Here is a 22716-nt window from a genome sequence, read left to right as displayed (position 1 = left end):
AAAACATTATTTGTGCTGTGCATGTCAGCAGAAAGTGCTTGTGAGAACTGATATGAGTGTTTCTCAAGAACGTCATTATGCAGGATTAAAGAAAGGAACGTGTGCTTGGGAAAACAGAGGCAAAATGTTCAGTCCAGAAGAATTGATGCTTAAAGAATGAAGATGCTGTCGCATGTTATAAATCATCTGAAAACGTTAGACTGCTAGCAATTTGCCAAAACATTGTTCTGGAGCTTACGTGCCAAACTTTGCACACGGTTTTACGAAGCATGTAATCTCTGGTGAGACAAGTCATCAAATAAAACGCGAAAGTGGTCAGCTTGCTGCACAGCGACGACTCAGACGAATAAAAACCCAACAATCTTCGCTTCCATGCCTTAGCCTAATAAAATGCTACTCAAGAGCAAGCACATCCTCAACGAGCACACCATCCAGAAACAAAAGCGCAAACAGATGTACAAAGGAGAAAACGAATTCTGATCCGTTAATGGAATTAATTTCCACCAAACAAAGGAAGAATATCAGAGTGAATTGTGAAATGTTGTTCTCCTACCTTTTGGCAAGTTTCTGTTTTGTGGAAACATAAGAAAAGCAATTTATTTGTCAATGCCTGAGATTGAGAGCAAATAGGAACGCATACAATTGCAAATCACTGGGGGCGATACTTCCAATAAGGAAATGAAATAAGAGGAACCATTGATGGGCAATATGGGACAACTAATAATCAGGGATGTACAACTCAAAAGTGATGATTTTGGGGTTTCCACCTGATACTACCCACTGTACTTTGCAGGCTGCCACTTTGGGGTACATAGCTACCCCTTGTAATATAATGAAGTTTAATATGTTCTGACTTGTGGCAAAGTCAATTTTATAAATAGCTTAAATACATCAATCTATTTACTTGCTGATGTGCACTGAAATAACAATATGTATATATATATATATATATATATATATATATATATATAAAATTTGACACCTCCCATGCTCTTGCTCTTTTACCCGAAGAAGCTGCATAAAGCAACCAAGAAAGACAACCAAGGTAAGCACATTGCTGTTTCAAATCTTTCCCACATTTCTTCCACAGCTGTAAAGACATTGACATACAGTACACACATGAAAATCCCAATGCTGCACACATCTTCAACTTCCAGACCAGTTTCATCGCTTGTTGGCAAATCATCAGTGACAGCGCAGAGAGAAATGCATACCAACGAGGCTCCCAAGCATGTACCACATGCAATTGTTGAAAACATCACTTCACGCCTCATCCGATGGCACATCCAAGAGGTACATGTACAATTGTCTTAACTTTAATCCCTAACTATTTCTTACAACACACCACCCTCCATATGGTGCACATTGAAATGGGCAATTCTTAAGCTATGTTTCTCTATTTGATCACAGTGAGATGGGCTAACGATTCGTACATGGACCATTCCACTCCATACATTTCTGTCTGCTCCAAGGTGATATCTATGCCCTCCCCCCTTACAAATCTAACAATATTAATGTTCCATATATCAGGCAATTACATTGCTATACCAGAAACGTATAAAAATCTGTCATCCCTCAGAATGGCAAGCCGCAGCTTCTTCGCTCTCTGCAGATCTGGATAAAAATCACAAACTGGTCCAACACGTGGAACATGTCTTTCAATCCGGACAAATCTCGCAATCTCACTTTGTCTCTCCGAAAGGACTGTTTGGCAACCCCCCACCCCCCCCCCAATCCACTTTCTCAACAATCCTCTGGAAGAAGACCTTTCTTTCAAGCTTCTGGGTCTCACTATCTGCCATGATCTTTCCTGGTAAAGCCATATTTCCAACCTGGCATCCAAAGCCAGTCGCCGACTGTGAATCCTCCGTCGTACAAAGTCCTTCCTCGGCCCACCTGAGCTCCTGACCACATACAAAGCTTTCGTCCACAGCCTGATAGTGTACTGCTCTCCCCTCTGGGCTGGTGCTCCTGCCTCTCTCACCTTTCTCGGCTTCACGCCGTGGAAACCAAGGCATTTAGGATGATCGGTATCTCCTACGATGAGGCTGAGCCTTTGGGCCTCTTACTCTCTCACCGCAGGCAGGTCGGTGGTCTTTCTGTCTTCTACCATCGCCTCTCCGGTCTCGCCCCCCACTCCCCCTTGCTCCTGTCTGCAATTTGTCCCCACCATATTTCCGCAGGGTGCTCAAGGTCCACCAACAACCCCCTTCTGGTAAAACTACCAAAATCACGAATCACTGCTCACCTTCACTCTTTCATTCCTCTTTTCCCCCACCTTTTCCCCACCCCACCACTCTGTTCAGTCCTTCCTACTCCCGCCCATCTTGTCTCATGCCCCCCTTGCTGTGTGTTGTGCGTTAGCTCTCATATGAGCCTCGACAAGGTATATTAAAAAAAAATGCCCAAAGTAGAATAATCATAACTATTAAAGTTTTATTTGGACTAATAAATGTCAGTGTGTGTGTGTGTGTGTGTGTGTGTGTGTGTGTGTGTGTGTGTGTGTGTGTGTGTGTGTGTGTGTGTGTGTGTGTGTGTGTGTGTGTGTGTGTGTGAAAAAGTGTAAATTTGTCTAATTCGGACATAGTTTGATATTTTGTGTGTCTCAGGGAGGTGTGTGTTTAAAATGACAGATCAGCGATCACAAATCGCTTAACAAGCAAGCCGATCCTTATCAACCGTTTCGTTGGAGTGCTTAAGCCACTTGGCGAGTGCTCTACAATATTCACACCATCACTGAATGCTGTATATTGATCGACTTGAACAATGTTCAGGGGCCACTCGCCTGTGTTGGCCTCATGTTGTTCTGCAGTGTTTCGGGCAGTTCCCAGCTCGCTGAAAATGTGCAATTATAATTTACACCTCGTTTCCCATTTTTGTACGATCTTCTTTCATTATACAACCCATCACTTCAGCATAGATAAATACAAATTAAAAAAAGATTGAAACATTTCGTTAACATCATGGCAGAACAACCGAGAGGTGCACACATTCACTCCACACTGTCTAACCTGGGTTGGAGTCCCGACGCAGCTATAAACTGTCATCACGGTGTTTCACAGGCAGGGTGAATCATCAATGTGTGTGCTTTAAACTGAATGTCACATCTGCCAGAACCCCCCCCCACCACCCCCCATCCCTCCTCACTCTCCCCTTCCCATCTTTTGCCACCCACCCCTCTCCATCTCCCTCCCACCCCTCTCCCTCTATCCCACCCATATCCCTTTCTCCTGACCTCTCTCCCTCTCACCTCCATCCTCCCTCCCGTCCCTCCCCTCTCCCTCCTCTCCCTCTTCTCCACCCCCCTTTTAATATACCCGTTAGCCAAGCAACAGGTTGTATTTGCTCGTCCAAAATAAAATCAAATGAGCGAGAAGTAAACAGTCTGATTGCAACATTTTGTTAAACAAATTGCAGATCCACAAATCAATGTGGTAATCACTGAAAAGCCATTTGTGCTGAACGAACTTGCATCTGGGAATAACATTTGTCAAGGAGTCAAGAGCATGCTGCCATATCATATTGTGAATGGCAATCATAAGTACGTTGCGTGTGACCCTCATTACCTAAACATGGTGAAAGAGCTTCCAGTTGTGACACAAGCTTTCTACAAAGGGCAGTTCACTGTAAGTGAAAAACAGGTGAAGTTCAATGGTGTATGAACTCACATTGCACTGGGGCAGATGTACAACTGTGATGTGAAGACCAGTGAAGTTCTATGGGGTGATTGAGCAGCCAGATGCAATGGATGAATACCTTAGAACACTATACCAGTGATGACCATAGTCTAACAGCAGACAAATCAAATGACACTTGATGAGTATTTTCCCAGGATCCAACAAGAAGCAAGTCCTCCCAAAATGTAGTGCAAACTAGAAAGTAGAATTTGACGTGAATGTGTCAATGGACATGCCTCCACCCACGTCACTGTTACGTTTGATTTCAATTACAAGTCGCATTAAAAAAATGAGAGAGAGAGAGAGACAGAGAGAGACAGAGAGAGAGAGAGAGAGAGAGAGAGAGAGAGAGAGAGAGAGAGAGAGAGAGAGAGAGAGAGAGAGAGAGACAGAGAGAGACAGAGAGAGACAGAGAGAGAGAGAGAGAGAGAGAGAGACAGACAGACAGACAGACAGACAGACAGACAGACAGACAGACAGACAGAGAAAGAGAAAAAGATGTAAAGAGACAGAGACAAAGACAGACAGACAGACAGACACAAGTAGAAGAGAGACAACATCAGATGCTTCTAACTTGAGTTATAGTCTGCAAAATTAGTTTCAAAGGACACATTACTTTTGACTTTTGACCTGTTCAATGTAAAATTGAATCAGTTCATCCTTGTATTGCAGTCCACAAGTGTGTCAAGGATGGTTGAAATCTTGAGTGGTACCAAGTTATTGCAGTCACACACATATTTTCAATTAAAAGGCACTGGACCTCAGGCTTTTAACTTTTTGAACCCAAAATTTAATCAGTTCATCTTTGTATTACAGTCCACAGTACTGCCAAGTTTGGTCAAACTCCCTTTAGTGGTTCACAAGTTATCTCGGTAACAAAGTCATCACACACGGACAGACAACCTGAAAACAACGCATCCTGGTGCCTTCAGAAACAGAGGCATAAAATCAGTGAAATGATCAAGAATGAAGAATGATTTTGCCCAAATGAACTTGTTGGAGAACTGAACAAACATTTGTGAAAACACCAGGTAGACAACATTGATTGCTCAGAAAGCTAAGAGACTACATGAGGAAGAAAGCAACTTGATAAAACAATCTTCTTATTTAATATTCAGCATGTGGCTATGAGGGGCATAATTTGTTGGGGTTGGGGGGTGGGGGGGGTGCACAGGTGTGAACTTGATACAGTGCCCCCTGAAAGTAAAGGCCCAGTCCCACCTTGACGTTTTAGCCATCTTATGCCGATTTTTGAAAAAATTGTCGAAAACGCTGGCACACGTCGAATACGTTATGGGTAAGTTTTGGAAACATTGAGAGCACGCTGAAAAACACTGCCATACGTCGTAGTACGCTGGTTTTCATCGTTGTACTTTGCGGTTGTCCTCAAATTTTAGCATGCTTGAAATTTTACGACTTATGCCAGCGTATGACTCACAAGTTCCCCTACGCTGGCCATAAGTTGTAGGCACGTTATACGATCGTTGACACACGTCGACACACGTTACTTGTAAGTTAATAATAAGTCAAAACACGTCGAGGTAATGTTTAGCATCCCCAAAACTTATTTCTAACCTATGAGTAACGTGTTGTTGGCACGTTACGCGATCGTTGACACACGTCCACACACGTTACTTGTAAGTTACTCATAAGTCGAAACACGTCAAGGTAATGGTTAGCGTCAGTGTTCCAGACTCCCTGGTTTTTTTTTTTTCTTTCTTCGGTATGACGGTGATGTTGACACTTCGAATTCTAGTGCGGTTATGATTTAAATCGTTGAGCGGCAGCCTATTAATTATATTATAACCGCACCAGAAATCGAAGTGTCAACATCGCCGTCATACCGAAGAAAATAAAATAAATAAAAATAAAAACCAGGGAGTCTGGAACACTGACGCTAACCATTACATTGACGTGTTTCGACTTACGAGTAACTTGCAAGTAACGTTTGTCGACGTGTGTCAACGATCGCATATCGTGCGTACAACTTATTCACATCGCATGCGGAACGTGTGAGGCATTCGCGATACGGCAAGTACGTCGTAAAATTTTTAACACGTTTAAAATTTCAAGACTGACTCCACTTAGGCCGAGGTCACATTTGCCACGGCGGCTGTGGGGTCTCCAAAATCTGCGGCCACTAGCAATCATACGGCGGCCGCAGTATTTCCACGGTCACACAATGTCGCAGTCACATATGTTTTTATTTTTCGGGTAGCCGCACGACGTATTTTTAAATTGTGGAGACCGAAAACGTGGGGGTGCCGTACGGTCTTTGATTTCATGTCGCACTGTGGTGACCTTAGGGCGTCGCTGTGGTGGCCATAGAATTTTGAAGGCAGACGCAAGGTAGCCTCAAGGTGCCCGCAAGGCGACCGCAGGGGGGCCCTAAGGCGAACGTGCGGCCAGATGGACGGTAACGAATGGGTATATATACCAGTTCTTTTTTTTACTGAAATAAAAATATAACAGTATATATAACTGAATATACTATAACTATAATATACCGTGGTGGTGCCCCAAGAATCCGAACGCCCTATTGTTTGAACAAATTGGAATCCGAACAATTTTTTCGAGAAAATTTTGCCCTAAAAACCTAATACATTTTTTTTAAAAAAACCGAACACAACGAAGCGTTCATGTTCGTTCACGTGTCTCCCCCACCTGTTCGAGCCGCATCTTCATGCTTTGTTCATTCAGTTCGTTGGTGGAAGTATTCGTGAAAGCATCTCTCGTGTGTCGATCGATACTTTAGGCCTCAGTCACATTTGCTCTACGGCGAGGATACGGTGGCCGTACGCCCTCTGAATTGACAGAAACGTGCGGCGGCCACAGAGAAACTGAGGTGGCCTCAGGGTGGCCCTACGCCGTTTGGCTATATTTTACAGGTCATAAGGTCGCCGTGGAATTATAACGCGGATTTATAACTTTTTTCATTTCTACGTTCGCTGTAGAAATTTGACAAGCCGAAACAAAAGAACTGGTTAAAAAAAAAACATTCACCCATTCGTTACCGTCCGTCCAGCCGCACGTTCAGCTTAGGGACCCCCTGCGGTCCCCCTGCGGTCACCTTGCGTCTGCCTTCAAAATTCTGTGGCCGCCGCAGGAACGCCCTAAGGTCACTGTGCGACATCAAATCAAAGACCGTACGGCACACCCATGTTTTCGGTCTCCACAATTTATAAATACGCCGTGCGGCTACCCGAAAAATAACAAGGACAAATGTGTCCAAGAGTAGCGTCCACAACCGAAAGGTTTTGTCAGCTAAAAAAAAAAAAAAAAACATTTTTTTTTTAAAACAACAACTTCCGATAATGCGTCACGTGTCTTCATTAAGCCAATAGCGAAACCCGTCATAATGTATTTACGTATTTATGATATATCGTGCATTTACGAAATATATAATGTATTTACGAAATTGCAATACGATAAATGGAATAATCTTTAAATAGTAACGTCAACTTTTCGAAACTTTAAAGCAAATGTCCGAATATATTTAAAAGTTCATGATAGACGCTCTCAAAAGGCACCGTCTATGTGAGGATGTGTACATGTGCTCAGTATTTAAGGTGATCCGGATCTTGTATATACAAGAGCCGAGTCCGAGAGATTAAGGTTTTGTCTTCACAAGAAGAAGAAGAAGAAGAAGAACGACAACAACAACAACAACAACAACAACAACAACAACAACAACAACAACAACAACAACAACAACAACAACAACGCCGAGCTCTCTATGAGCAGCGTTCGCTATGCGAGACGCTGCTAAAAACATATGTGACTGCTACATTGTGCGACCGTGGAAATACTGCGGCCGCTTTATAATTGCTGGTGCCCGGACATTTTGTGGACCCTCCGGCCGCCGAGCCAAATGTGACAGGCCTTACCTCGTGTTTTCACCTTAATTTGTGATGTTTGTTTTTTAATCATCTTGTGTTTTAATTAATAACAAAAAAAGCAATCCGATCACGTGGTGTGACGGACCGTCGGGCAAGGATTGAATTTCACAGCAAAACCAGTTGTAATTTGGAATATCCATGATTACGTCAGCCCGATGCGTTTGATAAAAGTGATTGTGGTTCTGCGGGCATAATGTTTGATGAGCTGCCCTGGGGGCAGCGCTCTCGCAGAGTGTGCGAGCGATCGGAACCCAGGCCGGAGCTCGAGCCTGTGTGGACCTTTGGATGTGGTGATTGTACCAGTTTACATACAATACACCGCCACCGAAGGTCATTTACTCATCTTATTTTATCTTAAACATGGGGAATTTCAGTTTAAAGTGTCTTGAAAGTGGGTTTTCTTTGGGTCCATGAACAGATTAATTCACTCCATTATTTCTTATTGGGAAAATAGATTTTGGAATCCGAACTTTTTGCAATCCGAACAGCCTGCTGGAACGCATTAAATTGGGATTCTGGGGGCACCACGGTATAGGCAAACACCTATACTCCGATCTCTAGCGGTAGCACACGGTGGACGCACGGTCGACGCAGACTGCCACGGAGGCCGTACGTAGGTGCATGGCGGGCGTAGGGGAACCGTGCGTCGACCCTGTGTTGCCCGCAGGTCGTCACACAGACTGCAAGGCCACCGTACGGCGAAAGTGGAAATAGTGCGGCCGCCGTAATTTTTGGGGAGTTGGGAAAATTCATTTTTCATCGAGAAGAGCTTCCGGCAGCCGCACGAATAACGCAAGCCCACCTTACGCCCTACGCACGGTCGACGTGGAACACATCTACGTCATAGCTTGGCTTGTCGAATTGCTACGGCGAACGTAGAAATGAAAAAAGTTATAACTCCGCGCTATGATTCCACGGCAACCCTACGGCCTGTAAAATATAGCCATATGGCGTAGGGCCTCCCTGAGGCCACCTCAGTTTCTCTGCGGCCGCCGCACGTTTCTGTCAATTCAGAGGGCGTACGGCCGCCGTAGAGCAAATGTGACCTCGGCCTTACTACGACGTATGATAGCGTACTTTAGCGTTCTATTCACGTATACCAAACTTACCCATACCGTATTCGACGTGCGCCAGCGTTTCAGATGCATTTTTCAGAGGTCGGCATACGCTGGCAAGATCGCCAAGGTGTGACTGCGATGTTGACACTTCCATTTCTCCAGCGGTTATGATTTGAATCATTGTGCGGCAGCCTTTTAATAGGCTACGCCACGTGATCGTCGGCGATACGTGCAGCGCGCTATGCATAAGTTAGACTATCGTTGGGCATAGGTTGTGAACGCCGACAACAGGCTAAGCATTCGTTGGTATAAGTTATCTATAAGACAACGAAAAGTTCTGTGTCCATTATTAATATGTTATGCATACGACCAACTCGTTATGAATATGTCCGAATCTTAAAAAAAAAAACATCAAAACTTCAGCATAAGCCAGCGTTTTACATACATTTTGATACATTGCCATTGCTGGCTAAAACGTCAAGGTGTGACTGGGCCTTTAGAGAGCAGCAATTTGTAATCTGGTCATGGTGCTGGTGATAGCTCACCTACTCTTCGCAAAGGACACTGTGGGATTTTTAACATCCACCAACTAATGCTGGTAGACAGAAAACCCGCAATCCATCTGAGGGGCAGCATCCAACCTGACGATAAACCATCGAATTCCTGAAGCACGAATCTGATGGTTTCTTACCAGTCAGGTTGGAAATATAACCAAGACGAGAAAGGTAAGTGTGCTACCCTCCACCAGCCCAGCAGGACTGTCTTCAATAAGAGGTTCGATCACCATACCTGCTTAAATACAAATTTTGATCTTTTCATCAGAGCTCTTTAATTAATGATGCCATTGGAGTGAGAAACAACAAACGCGTTTGATCATTCCAATCTCTTCTCCAAGAATCACCAAAATGTAATGCCTCATTTTACAAGAATCACCAAAAAGGTGAAACCACCTTCCACAAGAATTACCCAAAATATAACACCACCTTCTTCAAGAATCACCCAAAAGGTAACACCACCTTCCACAATAATTACTATACCCAAAATATAACACCACCCTCTTCAAGAATCGCCAAAAAGGTAACACCACCTTCTACAAGAAATCACCCAAAAGGTAACACATCCTTTTCAGTTAATGTTCTCTGTTGCAGATCCAAAATATTGTCGGACCCACCATTCACAGGGAATACATTCCTGGAAAATATTGCGAATAGTGAATCTGCAAATAGTGGGGCATTGTTTCAATGGAAAAGGTGGGAACAGGTTCCTGACGGTTCCTCATTCATGAGGGAAAACAAAAAAAATCTCGTGAAAAACTGTGAAGACGCCTGCGAATACACCCACGAAAACCGCGAAGACACACAGAAAAAAAATAAAACGTGAATACACAAAGCACAGGAACTTAAAATGTCGAAGTAGGTCGCATTTTATAAACCGCGAATATGCGGGGTCCGCAAATTGCGAATCCGCGAATAGCGGAGTTCAACAGTCGTGGACAAAAAAAAATGGAAACACCTGGGTAAATAAGGGACAAGTATAATGAAAGCAATGGCTGACACAGGGTGTGGCCCATGTTAGGGGTCGTGTATAAAATGCTGCACAAGCCTGGTTGCCTGTAATTATGGCTAGTGTGGCTGCAAGAAGACACCTCAGTCACTTTGAAAGAGGGTTGACTGTTGGGGCACATTTGGCAGTAGTTTCAGGGATAAGGACAGCTCATCTTGCTGATGTTTCATGAGCAACGGTGTCAAAGGTGATGTCGGCATGGAACTTCGAGGGGAAGACATCAATAGCCACCATGGGCAACAGTGGGTGGAAGCAAACACTCCAGAATCGTGATACCCATGCATGAATTTGAAGTGCAAGGCAAAGCAGGCAAGCAACTGCAGATCAATTGATTATATATTTCAACCTGGGGCACGAGCAACCAGTTTCATAAAAAATGATCCACCGAGAACTCCACTGAGCAGGATACCATAGTCAGGTTGCAGTGTACAAACCACTCATCACACCTGGCAGTGCACCTTTGCTAGTCCAGTGGTGCAAAGGGCACAAGCAATGGACTACCAAACAGGGGAGATATATGATATGGTCAGATGAATCATCCTTCACAATGTTCTCAACACACGGGCAAGCGCACGTGTAGCGCCAATGTAAATAACTCAACAACCCTGAATGCCTGGTTCCAACATTGAAGGGTTCTGGTGGTTCTATAATGTTGTGGATGCAATTTCCTGCCATGGTTTGGGTGCAGTCATTCCGTTAGAAGGCAAGGTCATTGCCAATCACTACTTAATGGTACTGAGTGACCATCTTCACCACATGTTGCAGCATTTCTTTCCTGCCAGGAGGGGTGTCTTCCAGAATGACAATGCCCATCCACGGAGCACGTGTGTTCACCCAATGGTTTTATGAGCATGACACTGTGACTACCCATATGTCATGGCCTTCTCAGTCACCAAATCTGAACCTAATAAAGCATTTATGGGATAATCGGGAATGATGCCTGAGACAGCATTTTCCAACTCCATCAAACAGGTGTGAGTGGATTGATTTTCTCATGGAAGAATGGTGCCGCATCCCTCTTGCAAAATTCCAGATGCTGTTGGACTCCATGCCGTGGTGCATACAGGCTATAATGGTTGCACGTGATGGCCCAATGCCATATTAAGTGACTTTACATTGGTGTTTCAATGTTTTTTTGTCCACAACCTGTATGTATGTATGTATATATTGTTACGTTTGAGGGGGGTGGGGGGGTATGCATTCAAAGGGTAATTAGGATGTTTAATTAGGTATGCCATGCTGTTCGAGTTTACCAGGATCTCGATGTAATAAGTAGCAATTCAGTGGTGATAAGTTGTCTAGTAAATGTTCATTTCTTCAAGGGGGAAATGATAATTGTCACGTAATTAGATAGGGACACGGGATAGGGTAAGTGTGTCTGCGTAAACCCCTTTTAGTAGTCCCTGGAGGCTGGCCGTGACGTCACAGGACAGGGCTGCGGATGGCTCCGCCCCGTGATCACGATTGGCGGAAGGCGACGGCGGTGGGCCAATAAAACGGCTCGATTGGAAGTGACGAGGACGGGAGGATAAAAAGGTTCTGTTCGGGGTCGAAAAGGAAGAGGAAGAAGATCGGGACAAAAAGATCGTGTTTTTTTGGTGTGGAGGCTGTTGCGCGGGAAGCGTACTTGTTGTTGTGCTGATTCGATCGTGTTCTTCATCGTGTCTTGGAGCCTTGCTGAGCCTCGTGCCTCACCTTGGTTGGCTCTGGGGTTCTGCTGACTCAGAGTACGGGGTCGAACGGCGGGCGGACCTGCCTCCCTCTCCTCCTCGCAATTTGGCGCCAGAACTGGTTCCCTGGCGGCTGTGAGCGGACTTGGGCCAGGACCAGGAGGTCGACAGCACCACGGTTTCTCCTGCCCCCCGACGAGAGCAAGGCCAGCTCATCCGACGCTGATCCAGGGACAGTTGCGTCCACACCACGGTCCAGCCTGACCACCAGAAGTAGCTACGTTGTGTGTGTGTGTGTGTGTGTGTGTGTGTGTGTGTGTGTGTGTGTGTGTGTGTGTGTGTGTGTGTGTGTGTGTGTGTGTGTGTGTGTGTGTGTGTGTGTGTGTGTGTGTGTGTGTGTGTGTGTGTGTGTGTGTGTGTGTGTGTGTGTACTTGGCACCTTAGAGGGTTTGAGAATTATATATTCATTGGAATTGTCTGTGTTTTCCCCACGCCTGATCCCACACCATCCCGTCGAATCGCCCCGGATCCCTCTTCTTGCCGAGTCTTGTTATTTCTGGTTAATAATAAAAACAAATAAACATCATCAACTCAGTGAAAAGCGACTCGTGCCACCTTCCTCATCCCGTTTGCGATAGAGCGATTAGAACCGCCATGTTTGGGTTATAAATAAATAAACCGCCTCCATCGTTTCGGCTCATTCTACGTTGGCGGGACTGTTCAAGTCCCGTGGACGTCACTATATATATATATATATATATATATATATATATATATATATATATATATATATATATATATATATATATATATATATATATACATATATTTTGTTGCGAATTCGCGCCCGCCGGCGTGCGAACGGCCACGTGACTCGAATCGCGGCACGTGACCCTCTCGGACTAACGCCGGGAGCGAGTCACGGGTGGACCTTTCGGCCTCACCACGATCGTGCCAATCGGCCACCCGCGTGGGATAGGGTTGTTCGCCAAACTCGACCTACCTAAGTACCCACGCGGAGGGTAGACCGGGCGATCGCACCTCGCCGCAGGTCGACTCCAGACACGGGCCGCTTAAGCGGTCCGTTCCGTGCTATCGGGATAACCGAGCGGTGTTATCGTCGGCTTCGACGGTTCCGATTAATTATCGGGCATATTAAGCCCACGACGAACCCATTACGTGAAGCAAGATGGAGATTCAAACGAAGGAAAGGACGCAGCGAAACGGGGAACAATCGGACAAGCACATTTAATACGGAAGCACGGAAGGCACGTATATTACAGTCCCAGGGATACAATAAAAGCAATACACTATATACAATCACCGTAAAGAAACACAAGCAAGGAACGATGCAGAGCTCCAACCGAATATGATTTACTACACAGAACACTTATACAATTTTACTTCACCAGACTGGCGCCACACACACACGTTTACACAGAACCCAAAAGAAATGGAAGTCGCCACTTCCCTGAGCCTGTCGAGTCCCTCTCCAACGTCCGTCGACGTGATCCCGCCTGGCCGCGACTCCGTGCCCGAGCATGGTAGGCGAGGCCTCTCCGGCATGCCTCGCGCCTGCATGTGTTGGCCACTCGACGCAACGGACCGAGTGTTCGGCGCTATCCCAGCGCGGATAGGGGGGGGGGGACGTGGATGCCCGAAGTCGGGAGAGGGGAATGGCGGACACTCCTTCCCGCCAGCTAGGTCTTACAACTGCCCCACAAAAGACCCGGCCAGCGGCCACCAGGACGATCGAGCCGGAAGAGGAGAGCAACCACGAAGCAAGTATATCCACCGAGCAAGAGCATCCACCAAGCAAGAGCATCTACAAAACTGCTTCTCCCGTCTCCGACTTTTATATCCTCGGAGCTCCGCCCTGTTGCTCTGCCCCGTTCTTTGCTCCACCCCCCTTCGAGGCGCTTCGAGAAAGGTCTCGAAGAGGGGCGTTCCTCCTCCCTGGCCGCGTCACACCGCGCATCCACCAATCGAGCGCCAGCTGCCCTCCCCTCGCTTCTCTCCCTCGCACCAAGCGCGGAGAAGAATGGCGTGAAAAGCCACCGAGCGTCCTCGTTGGTTTTTATTTGAAATAAAAGATGGAGAAAGAAAAACGACTGACTCAAAGCGTCACAGCTCAAATGAATCACATTTATTCCCTCTAAACAACGGGTTTGGGTCTAACTACACATGTACTTAAGAGATATCTCACCTACGGGACCTGAATGGTGGTTTGCGAATTTCCACAGCCGTAATAATATATATATATATATATATATATATATATATATATATATATATATATATATATATATATATATACTGTATATAGAAATGCAGTGTCTTCTGAAAGTAATCACACCCGTCGACTTTTCCCACATTTTGTTGTGTTACAACATGAATTTAAAATGGATTAAATTTAAAATTTTTGCCACTGATCTTCACAAAATACCAAATAATGACAAAGTGAAAACATGTTTTAATTTTTTTTTTACAAATTAATGAAAAATGAAAAGCTGAATTGTTTTATATCAACAAGAATTCAATCCCTTTGCTCTGACACTCCAAATTGAGCTCATTGTATCCAATTTCTTTTGATCACCCTTGAGATGTTTTGACAACTTGATTGGAGTCCACCTGTGGCCAAACCAAATGGACATGATTTAGAAAGAAACACAACTTTCTATATAAGGTCTCACAGTTGACAGTGCATGTCAGAGCAGAAACTACCATGCAGTCCAATGAACTGTCCGTAGAACTCTGAGATAGAATTGCGAGGAGGCAAAGATCTGGGGAAGGGAATAAAACAATTTCTAGAGTGTTTAAAGATCCCAAGAGCACAGTGAGTTCCATCACTAGGAGATGGAAAGAATATGGAACTACCCAGACTCTTCCTAGAGCTGGCCGATTGACCAAATTGTGCAAAATGGGCAAGAAGGACCTTGCTCAGGGATGTGACCAAGAACGCAATGACAGAACTACAGAGTTCCTTGGCAGAGATGGGAGAACCTGCCAGAAGGAAAACAGTTTCTGCAACACTTCACAAATCTAGTCTTTCTGGGAGAATGGCCAGACAGAAGTCAGTCCTGAGAAAAAAACAAATGACAGCACGCCTGGGGTTTGCAAAAGGGGCGTGAAAGACTCTGAGAGCTTGAGGCAAAAGATTTTGTGGTCAGGTGAGATGAAAATTTAACTCATTGGCATCAATGCAAAGTGCCACGTCTGGTGGAAACTGAGCACAGCACATCACCATCGTCACTGTGAAACATGATAGTGGCAGCATCATGCAATGGGGATGCTTTTCAGCAGCAGGTACTGGGAGACTTGTGAGGATAGAGGGAACAATGAATGGAGACAAATACAAGAAAATGCTTGGAAGAACCTGCTTCAGGGTGAAAAAGACCTTAGACTGTGGTGAAGATTTATGTTCAAACAGGACAATGACCCCAAGCATAAAGCCAAAGGCACACTGGACAGGTCAGGTATGGGAGCATGCGCCAGAGCAGCGCGTCGCTGCATCCACTTTCCACCGGTACTCCAGGGGCCTTCGTCTGGCCATCCCGCAGGCAGATGTCAGGCCCATCCCCATCTCCTTGAGATGCTGGTCAACCTGCTGCAACCATGAGGCATGTGGTCGGCCCATTGGCCTCCTCCACTCATGAGACTCCTTCGCTGAGAGAATCTGGTGAGCAGGATCAGCATCAGGAAAACGAGCCACATGTTCATACAGCCGCATCTGACACTCACGGAATATGCAAGTAACAAATGTCATCTGAGTCTCTCTCAGCAACCGCTCGTTGGACACAAAGTCCGACCAGCGATAGCCAAGGATTCTCCGAAGAGACCTGGTACCAAAGGAATTAAGTCTCCGTCTCAGATCCTTGGTCAGCGTCCAAGTCTCGCATCCATAGAGCAAGACTGAAAGCACCAAGTACCTGAAGACTCGGACTTTCGTCCTCCCGCACAGGTACCGGCAGCGCCACACCCCATTATCCAGTGAATCCATGACTCCCCAGGCCCGACCCAGACGTTTATTGACCTCTGACTCACAGCCAGCAGAGACATGAATATCACTGCCAAGGTAAGTGAATCTCTCCACGACCTGAACATCCTCACCACAAACAGGCACAGACAGGACAGCAGCATCCAAGATGTCATTGAAAGCCTGGATCTTAGTTTTGACCCAGGAAACCCGTAATCCCAATGGCTCCGACTCCTCATTCAGCACCTCGAGGGCCCCCAAAAGGATATCTAAAGTCTCCACAAAGATGACAGCATCATCTGCAAAATCAAGGTCAGAGATCTTGACATTCCCAAATGATGCACCGCAGCTTGATCTCTCAGACATCCTCTCCAGAATCCAGTCCATACAAGTGCTGAAAAGTGTGGGGGCCAGTACACACCCCTGACGAACTCCAGTAACAACTGGAAATAAGTCAGAGATGGTACCACCACATCTCACAGCACTCTTAGTACCAGCGTAGAGTTCAGACATCAGATCAATCAGTTTTGGTGGCACCCCGCGAAGACCAAGAATCCTCCAGAGGGCATCCTGATTCACTGAATCAAACGCTTTACAGAGATCAACATAGGCTGCAAGCAGCCCCTGCCGAAACTCTCGTCTGCGTTCGGTGAGGACCCGAAGAGCAAGGATACGGTCAATTGTTGACCTCTTTGGTGTAAAGCCTGACTGCTCTGGACACTGGTGCTCAAGCAAATGGTGGCGAGCCCTATCAAGAATTATCCTTGCACACTGGAATGGCTTCAGAACAAGAACGTGAAAGTCCTTGAGTGGCCCAGCCAAAGCCCAGACTTGAATCCCATTGAGAATCTGTGGAAAGATTTCAAGATTGCTGTTCACTGACGCTCCCCATCCAACTTGACAGAGCTTGAGCAGATCTGCAATGAAGAATGGGAGAAAATCCCCAAATACAGATGTGCAAAGCTGATACAGACATACCCCAGATGAATCAAAGTTGTAGACACTGCCAAAGACGCTTCTTCAAAGTATTGATTCAGGGGGATGAATACTTATTCACACAAAACATTTCAGCTTTTATTTTTAAGTAATTTGTGAAACAAATATAAAAACATGTATTCACTTTGTCGTTGTGGAGTATTGTGTGTAGATCGGTGTCAACAGATTTAAATTTAATTCATTTTAAATTCAGGCTGTAACAACAAAATGTGACAAAAGTCGAGGGGTTTGAATACTTTCTGAAGGCATTTCTGTATTTCTAGTGTGTGTGTGTGTGTGTGTGTGTGTGTGTGTGTGTGTGTGTGTATATATATATATATATGTTGTTACGGTTCTGAGAAGCCGGCACTACTCCGAGGTAATAGTACCCGACATATAGCGATCCCAAGACGGTCATTTCATTAGTATTCGTATAGTTAGCCCTTCCCAAAAGTCAAGTGGGTACCTGGGACAATTAGTGTTGCATCGGGCTTTTATTTAGGTCTTCACTCCCCTATTCTATCAGTTATTTTATTTTACTTCTCTTTATTTCACTCACAATCCCGCCGTGCATGCACGTCAGCTCAGGCCTAAGTCACATTTGCCACGGCGGCCGTGGGGTCTCCAAAATCTACGGCCACTAGCAATTATACAGCGGCCGCAATATTTCCATGGTCACACAATGTAGCAGTCACATATGTTTTTATTTTTCGGGGAGCCGCACGGAGTATTTAGAAATTGTGGAGACCGAAAACGTGGGGTTGCCGTACGGTCTTTGATTTGATGTCGCACGGTGACCTTAAGGGGGCCCTGCGGCGGCCATGGAATTTTCAAGGCAGACGCAAGGTAGCCTCAAGGTGCCCACAAGGCGACCGCAGGGGGTCCCTAAGGCGAACGTGCGGCCAGACGGACGGTAACGAGTGGGTTAATTTTTAATTTTTATTTTTTGTCACCAGTTTTTTTTTTTTTTTTTCGGCTTGTCAAATTGCTACGGCGAACGTAGAAATGAAAAAAAGTTAGAACTCCGCGTTATAATTCCACGACGACCCCTACGGCATGTAAAAGATAGCCAAACGTTGTAGGGCCACCCTGAGGCCACCGCAGAAACTCTGCGGCCGCCGCACGTTTCTGTCAATTCAGAGGGCGTACGGCCGCCGTATAGCAAATGTGACACAGTAGGCCTCAGTGCAGTTACTCGAGGAGTGTCATGATTCTCATTTGCATATGTGCACCATTCCCTTATTCAAATGGCACACCATAAACCAACCGACACCTCATCTCAGACCCTCACCATGCTCACCACAACATGACATCCCTCACCATAATTCTCGTGCCTTCTAAAAATCCACAGAACAACCTACGCTCAGTCTCCCCGCCACAATCACCTTATCCGCTTCAGTCTCTTCACCACAACTGCCTCAACCACTCGCAATGCTCCATGCCTTCACAAATGCCACAATGCTTCCTCAACCTCACTACAACAGTTACAAACTGCCCCAACCACAGTTAGCTCCCTGGATGCTTACCACAGTCTCTAAGGATGCCGGGGGAATGACACGTAATCTCAGACATTATGAGCCGGGGTACTGTATGTCGGCGTGTAACTTGAAGCGCAAGTTAACTGGTAGCTTGTTAACTGGTAGCCTTGGTGCTCCGCGAGATAACAATGCTCAAACGACCAATCTGGTGACCTGGAAATATTTCCTTCAAGACGGCTCGAATGACCAAGGGCCAATGAAGGTGGGCGCCATCCTGTTGAGAGATATCGGGTTGCAGGTCTTCAATCTGTGGGAAGGCAAATCCTTCCAACCTGTTCATGTAAATTGTTGAGGTCACTGTATCCTCCGCAAAGAAAAACGGATCCACCAAGCGGTCATGGAGAAGGCCACATCACACATTCACCTTTGGACTGTCATGTATGTTTTCAATGACCACGTGGAGGTTTCAGAGTCCCAGAGCCTCACATTGTGCCAGTTGACCTTCTCCAACACATGAAAGCAAGCTTCATCTATGAACATGACATTTTTCAGGTAATCTTTGTCATCCTCTATGTGACTGAACATTTCCAAAGCAACACATTGCGTTTGGGTTCGTCATTTGGTTTCAGTTCCTGCAGAATCTGCATCTTATCGGCATAAAGCTTCAGTCTTTTTTATAAAGTCCTGTGTACAGTGGTGGTTGGTAGTCCTAGTTATCTGGATTTGTGACAAATTGGTTCTCTGGGACATCCTTGAAATGATTCACGAACTCGTTCAACGTCTGCTGCACTTGTGCTTCGCCCACCGGTACTTTTATGTTTCTGAAAACTTCCAGTCTACTTAAACCTCTTGAACAACGATTTGATACTCGTCCATGATGGCGGATTCCTTCCCTACCTTGTAAGGAAATTACACTGAACTTGCATGTCGGATCTTGTCTCGAGGAACCATTTGATGCACTGACCTTTCTCCTGTGGAGTCGCCATTTTCTTTTACATTAAACCACCAGACCTGAAAATAAAGAAAACTACAGGAGTTTCTGTATCATGTAAAACGAAGGGTATCGTTGGCAGTTCAGCATCAGTAACCAAGAGCCAAGCCAACATCGAGGCTGTGCGAGATTCTGCAGTGGACAGTCCCAAGAAGTCCCACCGCCGGCGCTCCTGGGAGCTAGGTATCAAACCAACATCAGTCTGGTGTATTCTCATTAAGGAACTGAAGCTTCTCCCACACATCATCTCTATTAGGCATAAACCGAGTCAAGATGACATGAGAAGGAGACTTGATATGTGCAATTGGCTTATTGACAGGATGGAGCGGTACCAAACTGGATCAACCTGATCTGGTTCAGTGATTAAGCCCATTTCCACTTGAACGGTGCGGTGCCATCAACAACCACAACATTTTCTGGAGGGCAGAACCAGAACCTGAGATCACTGAGAGGTACCTGAAAGGACCTAATGTCAAATGCTTCTGCGCCATCAATACCATATGGGGAACGCTAGAGCCTTACTGGTTTGAGAATGACAACAGCAGGAAAGTGACGATCAAAAGTGAGCGCGATTGGGCCATGCTCCTGAAGTTCCATAATGATCTAGCCCAAAAGGTCATCCCAAATCAGATCAGCATGACCTGGTTTATGCAGGATGGTGCACCCCTGCATTCAGCTGGTGACACCATAACTTTCCTGTGGCAGCTTTTCAGAAACTGGCTCGTTGCCCTGGGTACCGCTCATGACTGGGCACCCCATAGCCCAGACTTGAACCCTCAAGACTACTTGTTTTGGGGAGTTGCCAAAGGCTTTGTCTACACCAGCCGCCCTGCCACACTGGATGATCTGAAGTAGGAGGTGTCAGACGACCTCCAGGCAGTGCCACATGAGACCAACAGGAAAGTTGGACAGAACTTTGGAGTCAGGATCAATGCCTGTAATATAATATAATATAATATAATATAAAATAAAATAAATATCGGGCGTAGTGGCGTGCGCCTGAAATCCAGCTACTCGGAGGCTTGGGTTGGAGGATCGCTTGAGGACGGGGGCTCTGCACTGGGCCACGCTATGAGAGGGCGTAGGGCAGCCTGGAATCATGGCGAAACCCAATCCATATCCCTGTGTCTTAAGAGGCGATCAGGGTTGCGTCAGGAAGGGCATCCGGCGTAAAACCTGTGCCAAATCAGTATGCGGATCATAACGGATGATCCACTGTGGCGACCCCTAACGGGAGCAGCCGAAAGACGAACAACATACATATAAATATACATATATATTGTTGCAGCCGGGGGTCGGGTGAGAAGACCACTTGGGGGGGGGGGTAGGGGAGGGTTAAGTATGCACCATTATAATGTGAGTACACCTATAAAGTATGTACCATTATAATGCGAGTACATCTTTAAAGTATGTACCATTATAATGCGAGTACATCTATGAAGTATGTAGCATAACAATGCGAGTACATCTATAAAGTACGTACCATTATAATGCGAGTACATCTATGAAGTATGTACCATTACAATGCGAGTACATCTATAAAGTACGTCCCATTATAATGCGAGTCCATCTATAAAGTATGTACCATTACAATGAGAGTACATTTATCAAGTATGTACCATTATAATGCGAGTACATCTATAAAGTATGTACCATTACAATGAGTACATTTATCAAGTATGTACCATTATAATGCGAATACATCTATAAAGTTTGTACCATTATAATGTGAGTGCATCTTTAAAGTCCGTACCATTACAAGGCGAGTACATCTATAAAGTACGTACCATTATAATGCGAGTACATCTATAAAGTATGTACCATTACAATGCAAGTACATTTATAAAGTATGTACCATTACAATGTGAGTACATCTATAAAGGATGTTCCATTATAATGCGAGTACATCTATAAAGTACGTACCATTATAATGCGAGTACATCTATAAAGTATGGACCATTACAATGCAGTACATTTATCAAGTACGTACCATTATAATGCGAGTACATCTATAAAGTATGTACTATTACAATGCGAGTACATCTATAAAGTATGTACCATTACAATGTGAGTACATCTAAAAGCACGTACCATTATAATGCGAGTACATCTATAAAGTACGTACCATTATAATGCGAGTACATCTATAAAGTACGTACCATTATAATGCGAGTACATTTATCAAGTACGTACCATTACAATGCGAGTACATCTATAAAGTATGTACTATTACAATGCGAGTACATCTATAAAGTATGTACCATTACAATGTGAGTACATCCAAAAGCACGTACCATTATAATGCGAGTACATCTATAAAGCATGTGCCATTATAATGCGAGTACATCTATAAAGCACGTACCATTATAATGCGAGTACATTTACAAAATACGTACATTATTGGTGGCTTCATAAATTGATATCTGTAATGTAAGCATCCCATCAACCGGTAAAGTTTTAATGGAATAAATTATTCCGTTATTGGTTCTTGCCTCCCGGTGTTTTGGCCAATCAGTGAGAGCAGTGTTCTTGATCGAGTCAAAATTCCAACTTGGAGCATTTTATAATACCGTTCAGTACTTCACCCACACACCCACCGTCCACTGTACAAACTTGCTCCACCAAAATGATGGAAATATTTTGCGAAACAAATTCACTGCAACCATAAAGACAGGAAAGCAAGGCATCGCTCACAGAACGTTTGGTGAGTGCACCCCCCCCCCCACAACCCCTCAAGCGAGCCGTGAGGGTTCGGGTACCAGGAGCACGTGATTCGACGCGGGATGCAAAAACGCGCTCGGTGTCAAAGTTGAGTCGCACTGATGGGGTCGATTCAATGCTTTCATCTCTTCACACATTCGACTTTCCAACATGGTATTAATAAATAGAACAACTCAGAGTTAAAAACATTTAATATTCCTGCGGTCCTCTCTCGCCGATCGGCCGAGACCACCTCGGGGACTCACTTGAAATGCTGGCCCAGCCGGGTCTGCGCGGAGTTCCAAGTGGTCTTATGAATAAACGAGCGGTGATGTGGAGCAAACTCGCTTTGACTACGACAGATGTCAAATTCTCAGCCAGGCGTGCTGTCTGAGCTGCAGGGAGCGAGCACTGCGAAGGGATGGTTGAGGAGGGGTTACTAGATAGGAGAGAAAGAGGGCGGTGGTGGAGGATGGATGGAGCTCGTTACGAGTTTCATCAGATCGTTTCCCAAAAGAACCCGGCGGTGGGTGGCCAGGGAGGGTGGATGGCTCGTTTGTTTTGTTTTTTTTAATCAACCTCTGTGTTTTCAACTTCAAATGGAGTAATTCTACCACAATGTTTAACGTCATCGAATGTAATTTTCTGATCTGAGACGCAATGGCATGAATCGCTCCGAGACCCGAGAACTCAGCCGAATGTGCAGAAGGAAACGAGTCTTTCAATGGG

General features: G+C 45.3%; 1 protein-coding gene across 4 annotated transcripts in view; it reads right to left on the bottom strand.

The window, feature by feature from the left end:
* LOC147013780 (cartilage acidic protein 1-like) overlaps positions 1-22457 on the bottom strand; it is a 348068-nt gene extending 325611 nt beyond the window's left edge. Inside the window, exon 1 of one of the 4 annotated variants that reach the window (XR_015050513.1) lies at positions 22254-22456. The gene's annotated coding sequence lies outside the window, so the exon portion shown is untranslated. Of the gene's footprint in view, positions 1-22253 lie in introns of all 4 variants that reach the window. The other 3 variants (XM_085851004.1, XM_085851003.1, XM_085851005.1) reach the window with 3 other exon arrangements.
* Between the last annotated feature and the right edge of the window lie 259 nt (positions 22458-22716).

The sequence above is a fragment of the Eptatretus burgeri genome, chromosome 13, assembly GCF_056783735.1.
Source record: "Eptatretus burgeri isolate ZD-2024b chromosome 13, Ebu_testis_v1, whole genome shotgun sequence".
Lineage (NCBI taxonomy): Eukaryota > Metazoa > Chordata > Myxini > Myxiniformes > Myxinidae > Eptatretus > Eptatretus burgeri.
The sequence above is the reverse complement of the archived record's forward strand: the minus strand, read 5'-3'. Positions and strand labels throughout refer to the sequence as shown.